Consider the following 10021-nt stretch of genomic DNA (forward strand, 5'->3'; position numbering starts at 1 on the left):
GAGGCGGGAGGATCGCTCAAGGTAAGGAGTTTGAAACCAGCCTGAGGAAGAGCAAGACCCCCGTCTCTACTAAAAGTAGAGAGAAATTAATTGGCCAACTGAAAATATAAAGGAAAAATTAGCCAGGCATGGTGGCGCATGCCTGTAGTCCCAGCTACTCAGGAGGCTGAGGCAGAAGAATTGCTTGAGCCCAGGAGTTTGAGGTTGATGTGAGCTAGGCTGATGCCACGGCACTCACTCTAGCCTGGGCAACACAGTGAGACTCTGTCTTAAAAAAATAAATAAAAAAATAAGACAAAATTCTTGTGAAGATGTGTAGGAACAGGAACTCTCATGCATTGCCGGTGGGAATCTAAAATGGCATACTCACTTTGGAAAGCAGTTTGGAAGTTTCTCATTGTCGCGCCCGCCTCGCCAGCAAGGAAGACGCGGCAACAGGAGTTCTTCTGACCGTGCTTTAATGGGGTTCCCTTTAAACTTACATAATGCGGAAGACCCAGCCCGGCAGCGTGCAAGCTGCTATATACCCCAGAAGTACAACCCCTAAGCTGCGATAGGCCGCTCAACTGTCGAGCCACCAAAGCATTAGCCCATATCAGGACCCTTTGTTTGCATTCTCGCGCCACAGGGCAACCGACAATTATGCGTGCGCTGAACTTGTTAGCTGCTCTAGGCAAAGCCGGAAACAGGCGCCAACTTGTAATGGCGTTGACACCGCGCCCCACATCTCCCCCTGTTTTATTAATTTAATGAGAGCTGAGCAACCGTTCAGCACCATCCTTCGACTGTGCGATCAAGGTTGCAGAGCCTCACTTTCACCAGCAACCACCTATCCTCGTGCAATGAGCACAACTCGGAGGTGTGCAAAGGCTGGCTGTGGGATAGGAGACATGCCTTATTTGGTGCAATGGGAGAGACCCCTCAGAGTGCAAAGGCCATGTCTGCTAAAATACCTGGGGGTAGGAGCGGGTGCAACCCAAAACTAGGCTAACCTTTTAGCATGGTCAACCACACCTGTGCAGACTGTCTCAGTTCAAGCGCAGCAAATGTCTGTGCCAATACCACATGGTCCGTGGCTGCAAGACCGAAACAAAGTCATAGAGCTAGGAGCTTCAACAGGAACAGGAATGTATCTAGGCAAGTAGGTAACAATAGCAGAGGGGTGAGACATGGCATTCCAACACAATGTATAATTGCACGTATTAGAGGAACAGTTCACATGTGTACCAGAGGGTTTTTTTGTGGATACCACCCAGATAAACGGGGGCCAAACCCAGACAGGTGTAGGGGCAAAGGTCGCGTTTCGCCCTCCCGCAATCACCCTCACAGAACCTTTAAAAGAGTCGCTAAGATTTCATGCGAAACTAGCATTTCTTGCCATACCCCCAGCCACCAATGGACAGGGGGGCCAAGTCCGTGCAGCTTCCGTTAACCCCACACAAAACACAAAGTCCTCTTCAAGGAGAAGGATCTATTTCCTCCAGTTTACTACTCTGCGTGTCCAACGGCATGTACGCAGTGTCCAGGGAAACATTAGTAGAAAAGAAGCGAGGGAAAATTGGTGAGTTATGTGTCACAGGCATCGGCAGAGGAGGCACTGACAGGATCCTCCAGCGTGGCTCCGCTGCCGTCCTCGCGATCATCCATGCTGTCGTCAGGAGGAGTAGCCACTGGGTCCCCATGCTGCTCTGGAGGCTGCTGCACCGTTCTGGTCAGCCGCGTGGGCACCCAGATGGGATTGTCCTGGTCCTGTGGAAAAATACAAATAGCTCCCCTGGATCTCATTAACACTGGATCCGGGCCTTTCCATAGGTTAGACAACACATCTTTCCACTTCACTAATTCTTTTTGTGGCGGAGCAGGCATGACATGCCTGTCTGCTGCCGAACGTCCTTTGACATCTAAATTTAAAAAATTTAAAGTAAAGAGAGCAAAGGAGATGCGTCCTTTGGGTGATAGCCCTAGCTGTAGGGCATCTCCCCCTTTTTGTTTTTGTAAGTACATTTTGAGCGTGCCGTGAGCACGTTTCACGATGCCTTGCGCTTGAGGGTTGTAGGGAAGACCGGTACGGTGCTCCACACCCAAGCGAGTGCAAAACTGCTGAAAAGATTTTGAGGTATAAGCCGGGCCATTATCTGTCTTAATAATCTGGGGCTTGCCCCAGGCTGCCCAAGCTTCTAGGCAGTGAATGATAACGTAACTTGCCTTTTCTCCAGCCAGAGGCGTGGCATGAAGGACGCCTGAGCACGTGTCAACAGACACGTGAACATACTGAAGCTTTTCAAAGGATGGGACATGAGTTATATCCATTTGCCACATATGTAGAGGACGCAAACCCCTAGGATTTATGCCTGTATGAACAATAGTGCGATAAGGAGCACAACTTGGACATTGCAGTACAATCTCACGAGCATCTGCACGTGTGATGCTGAACTTAAGTCGTAAGGTTTTAGCTGGCACATGATAAAGTTTATGAAAGTCTATGGCGGCGGCGTGGCCATCAGACACCCAGAGGGCGCGAGTGGCGCGATTTGCCATAGCATTTTCCGCAGCCATAGGTCCAGGTAACAAGGAATGAGCTCTGATATGCTGAATGGAAAATGGGTTTTTCCTATTTTGAATAGCATTTTTAATTTTTGTAAATACAGAAAAGACTGTACTCTTGGCAAGAATGTGAAAGGAGTTCTCTAACTGTTTAACTGCGTTGACCACATAAAAGGAGTCTGAGATGATGTTGATAGGTTCAGTGATGGTACTGAGAACCAGACCGACTACGGCACACTCTACTAGCTGAGGAGAAGAATAGTTAAACTGTTTGGTATACACCTTGTCCTGAATGACATAGCTCCCAATACCCGTCTTAGAGCCATCGGTATACACATCCAAGGCATTAACCAAAGGTTGCAGTGAAGTTACTTTTGGGAAAATAAGCTCGTTTCTCATTGCAAACTGCAATAAGGCATGTTTGGGATAATGGTTGTCAATGCTCCCTGGGAAGGTGCATCTCAATATGGCCCATGCATCAAGATTGGCACATAAGGTGTTTACCTGATTGGCAGTATATGGACAAATTAGGCTATCAGGGTGACGCCCAAAATGGGACACAGCTAAACTAATACCCTTTAAAGCTATTTTGGCCACACAGGTAGGATAATGGCCAATCACCTTTCTTGGAGAGGCTTGAGGATGCACCCATAAAAGGGGACTATCCTGCCAAAGCACTGCCGTAGGGAGCGTAGGAGAAGGGAGTACACAGAGGGAGAAAGGATCATGGTGTTGAATGTGCACTAGTTGCGCCTTTTGAATGGCTTTTTTTACCTTATGAAGAGCCTTAAGGGCCTCAGGAGTCAAAGTTTTAGGAGACGTGATGTGTGAGTCTCCCTCTAGAATCTGAAATAATGGCTTTAGTTCTGCTGTGGTAAGACATAAAAAAGGTCGAAGCCAATTAATATCCCCTAGCAGTTTTTGGAAATCATTTAATGTTTTTAAGGCATCTCTTCGGATGGACAGTCTTTGAGGCACAATTTTGTCAGGGAGAATGCTACTATCAAGAAACGCGCCTACTTCTCCCTCTTGCACCTTTTCTGGAGCGACCAGCAAGCCTTTTTCCCTTAAGTGAGCCTGGAGAGACGCATAAGCTTGGCGAAGTACGCCATTATCACAATGACACAAGAGAATATCATCCATATAATGTATAATTCTTACCTTTGAAAACTTCTGCCTAACCGGCTGGATAGCTGAGGCCACATAAAGTTGGCACATAGTGGGACTGTTAGCCATGCCCTGAGGCAAAACCTGCCATTGATATCTTGCATCAGGCTGCTCATGGTTTATGGAAGGAAGCGTGAATGCAAATCTGCTTTTATCTTGAGGGTGCAAGGGAATAGAGAAAAAACAGTCTTTAATGTCCAAGATAATTAGACTCCAATGTTTAGGCAAAGCTGAGAGAAGGGGCAGTCCTCTTTGAACAGGCCCCATAAGCTGCATCTGGGCATTAATCGCTCTAAGGTCATGCAACAGTCTCCATTTACCAGACCTTTTCTTAATCACAAAAATAGGAGTATTCCAAGGAGAATGAGAGGGTTTAAGATGCCCAAGAGTAAGCTGCTCTTGCACTAGCTTATGGGCCGCGAGTAACTTTTCAGAGGGTAAGGGCCACTGAGGTACCCACATTGGCTCCTCTGTTTTCCAGGGTATGGGCAGAGGATCCCCAGCGGCGAGCAGCCCCCAAGAAAAACCCAGCCCTTCCCAAGGCGGGGCATGCGGAGGTGGGCGGTACCGCTCACAACCTGCCGCTTCCTGAAAAACCGGTTCCTCTTTCTTTTCTAGTTCCTCATCTGACTCTGGGCTATTTTCACAGTCTGCCTCAGAGTCAGCAGTGTCAGATAAGTGAAGATTGTCAAAATCTGATAAGGGGTCACAGTCAAGCAGGTCGGGCTGCGCTTTCCCTCCCTGCATTTTCTTTTCTAGCGCTTTACACTTCCTTTTTTTAGCTCTATATTTCTTTTTTCCACCTTTTACCGCGGTCCTTCCCTTACTGCTTCTCTCTGAGCTTGCGTCTTGCAAGTCACTCAGTGCACTTTGGCTAGCTGCTACGCGCGGGCCTGAAGTCTCATCATACAGGCATTTTATGATAATAGGCCACAAAAAGGGCCGCAGCAGAATATTACCCATTTTTGGAAGCAGGGGAGTTTTGGCCGTCCCACACGTCAGTTCTGAACTCACCTCTGTCGAGGTCGTCTCCGCTGGTGCTTCAAAGTTGTACGAGGTCCCGGGTTTCGGCACCACTTGTCGCGCCCGCCTCGCCAGCAAGGAAGACGCGGCAACAGGAGTTCTTCTGACCGTGCTTTAATGGGGTTCCCTTTAAACTTACATAATGCGGAAGACCCAGCCCGGCAGCGTGCAAGCTGCTATATACCCCAGAAGTACAACCCCTAAGCTGCGATAGGCCGCTCAACTGTCGAGCCACCAAAGCATTAGCCCATATCAGGACCCTTTGTTTGCATTCTCGCGCCACAGGGCAACCGACAATTATGCGTGCGCTGAACTTGTTAGCTGCTCTAGGCAAAGCCGGAAACAGGCGCCAACTTGTAATGGCGTTGACACCGCGCCCCACATCTCATAAAGTTAAATACTCTATAAAACCTAGTAATCCCTCTTCTAGGTGTCCATCAGAAAGCTTCGTAGGCTGGATGTGGTAGCTCACACCTGCAATCCCAGCACTTTGGGAGGCTGATGCAGGAGGATCACTTGAGGACAGGAATTTGAAACCAGCCTGGGCAACATAGTCAGACCCTGTTTCTACAAAAAAAATTTTAAAAATTAGCCAGGTGTGGTGGTGAATATCTGTAGTCCTAGCTACTTAGGAGGCTGAGGTGGGAGGATCACTTCAGCCCTGGAATTTGAGGTTGCCGTGAGCTACGACGGTGCCACTGCACTCCAGCCTGGGCAACAAAGTGAGACCTGTCTCAAACAAAACAAAACAAACAAACAAACAAAGCTTTGTACATGAATATTCACAGTATGTTTCTACATAGTTGCCAAAGACTAGAATGAATAAATGTTTGGGAATGAATAAATGAATTATGATATATTGATAAAATAGAATCCTGCTCATGGATGACTCTCAAAAACATTGTGTGAGTGAAAGAAGACAGGCAAGAAAGACGACACACCATATGATTCCCTTGACACGGAATTCTAGAAAAGGTGAAACTCATCCATAGTGACAGAAAGCGGATCAGTGGTTGTCTTGTGCCCGCAAAAGAACAGGAGGGAAATTTTCAAGATTATGGAAAAGTTCTGTAGACTCACAGAGCATGATAGCAGTCCATGTAAGATGATTACATTTTTGTGTAAATTACAACTCTATAAAGTTTATTTTTAAAAACCCTCCTGGCTGAGGGACAGATCATCTGCCCTGCATTCGATCCTCACAGACCGTCCATCCTCACTTCCTCAATTCCCTCTGGCATGGCGCCCCGCACCCCACGCCCTCTTGTCGGTGGGGAACGGGGGCAATCTCTCCCTCCCTTCTCCACTGGCAGAAATCTTGCCCCCACTGAGGCTCAGCTCTGGGAATCTCCCACACGCTTCCCTGGCATGTGATCTTCCCTTCTTTTCTGGCATTTAGAGGTAGAACTTGCTGCCCAGGACACCCATTGGTGAGGCCTGGGGAAACCAACGCAAACAGCTGATCTCAGGTGAGGAGAGGCTGGAAGCGTAAGGACTCAGAGCTGGGGGCATGGAGGGACAGCGCAGTAACCACCCCTCAGCCCACTGTCCTGGAGGAGGCTGAGGGCAGAGAGGGGGTCTGGGAGGAGAGTGTAGGAACAGGTGTGGGCCCCCAGCAGGAAGCTGAGGAGACAGGCATGTGCCCAGGCTTCGGGGCTCAGAACAGACAGAACAGGGGGGTCCTGTTGATTCAGCCTTTGAGTCTGACACAGACACAGGGATGGTCCATCAGAAGACAGCTGCACTTAACAGAAAACAAAATTACACTGGCTTAGACAGACAGAATGTTATTTCTCTCTCTTATATGGCAACTCCACAAAGTCTCAGGGATTTGAATCTTACTAGCTCACCACTCCACCATCCCTAAATATTAGGCTCCATCCTCATGGTTCAAAACAGCTGCCTAAGCTCCAGCCACTACACATCTGCATTCCAGGCCAGCAACTGAAGGATAAGTCCAAAAAAGGGCCTCTTTCTTTTAAGGAGATATCCTGGAAGTCCCAACACTTCTACTTCCGTCTCACCTGTCAAAATCTAGTCGCATGGCCACACCTAGCAGCAGAGGTGGCTGGGAAATCAAGTGTTTTGCTGAGTTAATGCTGTCCCCACAGAGCATTGGCAGTGGTTCTTAAACATGAGCAGGTGTCATGATCAACTTGGAGGGTGTTGATTCAAACTCAAGAGTAATGGGTCCAACACCAGTGTTTCTGACTCAGTAGGGCTGGAGTGAAATCTGAGAATCTGTATTTCTAATAAGTTGCCAAGGGATGCTACTGCTGCTGGCCAGGGTTCATACATTGAGAACTTTAGTCTAGAAACTCTGTTTCTAAGGATGAAGGAGAAACCGGATGTTGGGGAGCTACTAGCCATTCCCACCACAGACAGGGAGGGGACCAAGCCAAGTCCCACAGAGGCCCACAAACAGTGTAAAGATCTTCCTTCAAGCCATGACTTTGAACATGCACTCCATATCTATCAAATATATAAGAAACCGGCCAGGCATGGTGGCTCATGCCTATAATCACAACAATTTGGGAAGCTGAGGTGGGAGGATCACTTGAGCCCAAGAGTTCAAGGCCAGCCTGAGCAATATAGAAAGACCTTGACTCCACAAAAAATGTTTATAATTTGCCAAGTGTGGTCATGTGTGCCTGTAGTCTCAGCTACTTAGGAGGTTGAGGTGGGAGCATGGCATGAGCCCAGGTGTTTGAGGTTGTGGTGAGCTATGATTACACCACTGGACTCCAGCCTGGGCAACAGAGCAAGACCTTATCTCCAAAAAACAAGAAAAAAAAATATAATATATATGTATATATATTAAAATATATATGTGTGTGTATATATATATATATATACACACACAAAGTTCAGAAAATATAACTCTTTGCTATAAAATAAAATTTGAAAGGATTTTTATGATTTTGGTTTTGAAATCATTTGGCCACAAGTGATTCACTCAAATTATGATCAACTATGGTTTCTGCACAGTCATCTTTCATCTGACATTGTGGAGAATTCTTGCAAAGTGAGAAAATCTAAGCCACATACTGTCCTGAAAGTTCATGAGCATTAGATTTAACAATGAAGAAGTTGAGAATAATGTTATATATTTTGTGGGCATTTAATTAAACATTTATGAATTTTGATTTTTCAGGGTTTTTTTTGAGACAGAGTCTCACTTTGTTGCCCAGGCTAGAGTGAGTGTTGTGGTGTCACTCATAGCAACTCATAGCCTAGCTCATAGCAACCTCAATCTCCTGGGCTCAAGCAGTCCTCCTGCCTCAGCCTCCTGAGTAGCTGGGACTACAGGCAAGCACCACCATGCCCAGCTAATTTTTTTCTATATATTTTTAGTTGGTCAATTAGTTTCTTTCTATTTTTAGTAGAGGTGGGGTCTCGCTCAGGTTGGTTTTGAACTCCTGACCTGAAGCAATCCACCATGCCTCCGCCTCCCAGAGTGGTAGGATTACAGGCATGAGCCACCGCACCTGGCCCTGCAGGTTGTTTTTAAAAATATTTTTGATGTAATACAGATCTTTTAGGTCTCAAATATAAATGAAGGCCCTTGAAACAGTCATTAGCCCTGAGCTTGCCAAATAAATCAGAGCCCTTCCTGGAAGCCAGGGTGTGGACCCTGCTGACGGCCCCTCCACCTACAAGTCACTACAGGGCTGTCCCATGGGAGGGAGCAGGTGGGCCCTGCTCAACACCAGCCTGAGACAGGGACCAACACAGAGGCTGCAAGGAAACAGGAAGCTTTCAGAGCTGCCCATAGAACGCCTGTCCTATCAAGGGAGACACCACTGTGGATGGCAATAAATATTTCTTTATTGGTCAGAATAGGCTGGGTTCTGCTGCAGTAACAAATAAGGGCCAAATCATTGTTGGCTTGCACCAACAAAAATCTGCTTCTCATACTATGTATCTCGTACTATGGTCTGATCCACATCACCTGCACTCTGCCCCTAAGTGAGATACCGCCCTTCTCACAGCAGAGGGAAAAGAGAACTTTTGCTAATTACACACAGACCCTGAAGGCTTCTGCTGGGAAGTGATGTGTGTCACTTCTGTTCACATCTGACAACAGTTCCCTCCTTGACCAAACTCTACTCAGGCTCCTCTGAGCTCTTTTTCAACAAGGCCTTGACTTTTGGACTTCTATGTTTTTCTCTGCATTGTCCAGTTTTAACAAGAACTCTGCTAAGTCAATTTAGCCAGAATCCCCAATCCTCAATATCTGATCAGGTTCCTTATCTCCCAGCTGATGTCTGGTCACCCTGGCCTACCTTAAGCAAGAAGCCCATTAGATGTGTTAGGCCAAAATCCTTCTTATCCTGATGTTTCCTCTTCATATTTTCCGTCCACCAACCCCAAGCTTGTTCCTTGGCTATAAATACCCACTTTTCCTTGTTGAACTCAGATTTGAGCCCAGTCTCTTTCCCCTACTGCAAGCCCCCATTGCAATGGTGCTCACGTCTATCATGATAGCCCCCCTTGAATAAAGTCTGCCTTACTGTGCTTTAACAAGTATTAGAATGATTTTTTTTTTTTTTTTTTGAGACAGAGTCTCACTTTGTTGCCCAGGCTAAAGTGAGTGCCATGGCGTCAGCCTAGCTCACAGCAACCTCAAACTCCTGGGCTCAAGCGATCCTCCTGCCTCAGCCTCCCGAGTAGCTGGGAATACAGGCATGCGCCACCATGCCCGGCTAATTTTTTCTATATATATTAGTTGGCCAATTAATTTCTTTCTATTTATAGTAGAGACGGGGTCTCGCTCTTGCTCAGGCTGGTTTCGAACACCTGACCTTGAGCAATCCACCCGCCTCGGCCTCCCAGAGAGCTAGGATTACAGGCGTGAGCCACCGCGCCCGGCCAGAATGATTTTTTTTTTAATAGAGACAGTGGTCTTTCTTTGTTGTCCAGGCTGGAGTGCAGTGGTGAGATCATAGCTCACTGCAACTTCAAACTCCTGGGTTCAAACCATCCTCCTGCCTCATTCTCCTGAGTAGCTGGGACTATAGATGTGTGCCAACATGTCTGGATAACTTTTTATTTTTTATTTATTTATTTTTTTTTTTGAGACAGAGTCTCGCTTTCTTGCCTAGGCTAGAGTGAGTGCCGTAGCGTCAGCCTAGCTCACAGCAACCTCAAACTCCTGGGCTCAAGCGATCCTCCTGCCTCAGCCTCCCAAGTAGCTGGGACTACAGGCACAAGCCACCATGCCCGGCTGATTTTTATATATATATATTAGTTGGCCAATTAATTTCTTTCTATTTTTATGGTAGAG

General features: G+C 47.0%; 1 long non-coding RNA gene across 1 annotated transcript; it reads right to left on the minus strand.

The window, feature by feature from the left end:
- Positions 1-441: 441 nt before the first annotated feature.
- Positions 442-5117, minus strand: LOC142861907 (uncharacterized). The gene is made up of 2 exons (XR_012913010.1): positions 4726-5117; positions 442-3866 (listed from the first exon to the last, which is right to left on the minus strand). It is a non-coding gene; the product is annotated as an uncharacterized LOC142861907 (long non-coding RNA).
- Between the last annotated feature and the right edge of the window lie 4904 nt (positions 5118-10021).

Source organism: Microcebus murinus, chromosome 18 (assembly GCF_040939455.1).
Source record: "Microcebus murinus isolate Inina chromosome 18, M.murinus_Inina_mat1.0, whole genome shotgun sequence".
In the NCBI taxonomy this organism is placed as follows: Eukaryota; Metazoa; Chordata; class Mammalia; order Primates; family Cheirogaleidae; genus Microcebus; species Microcebus murinus.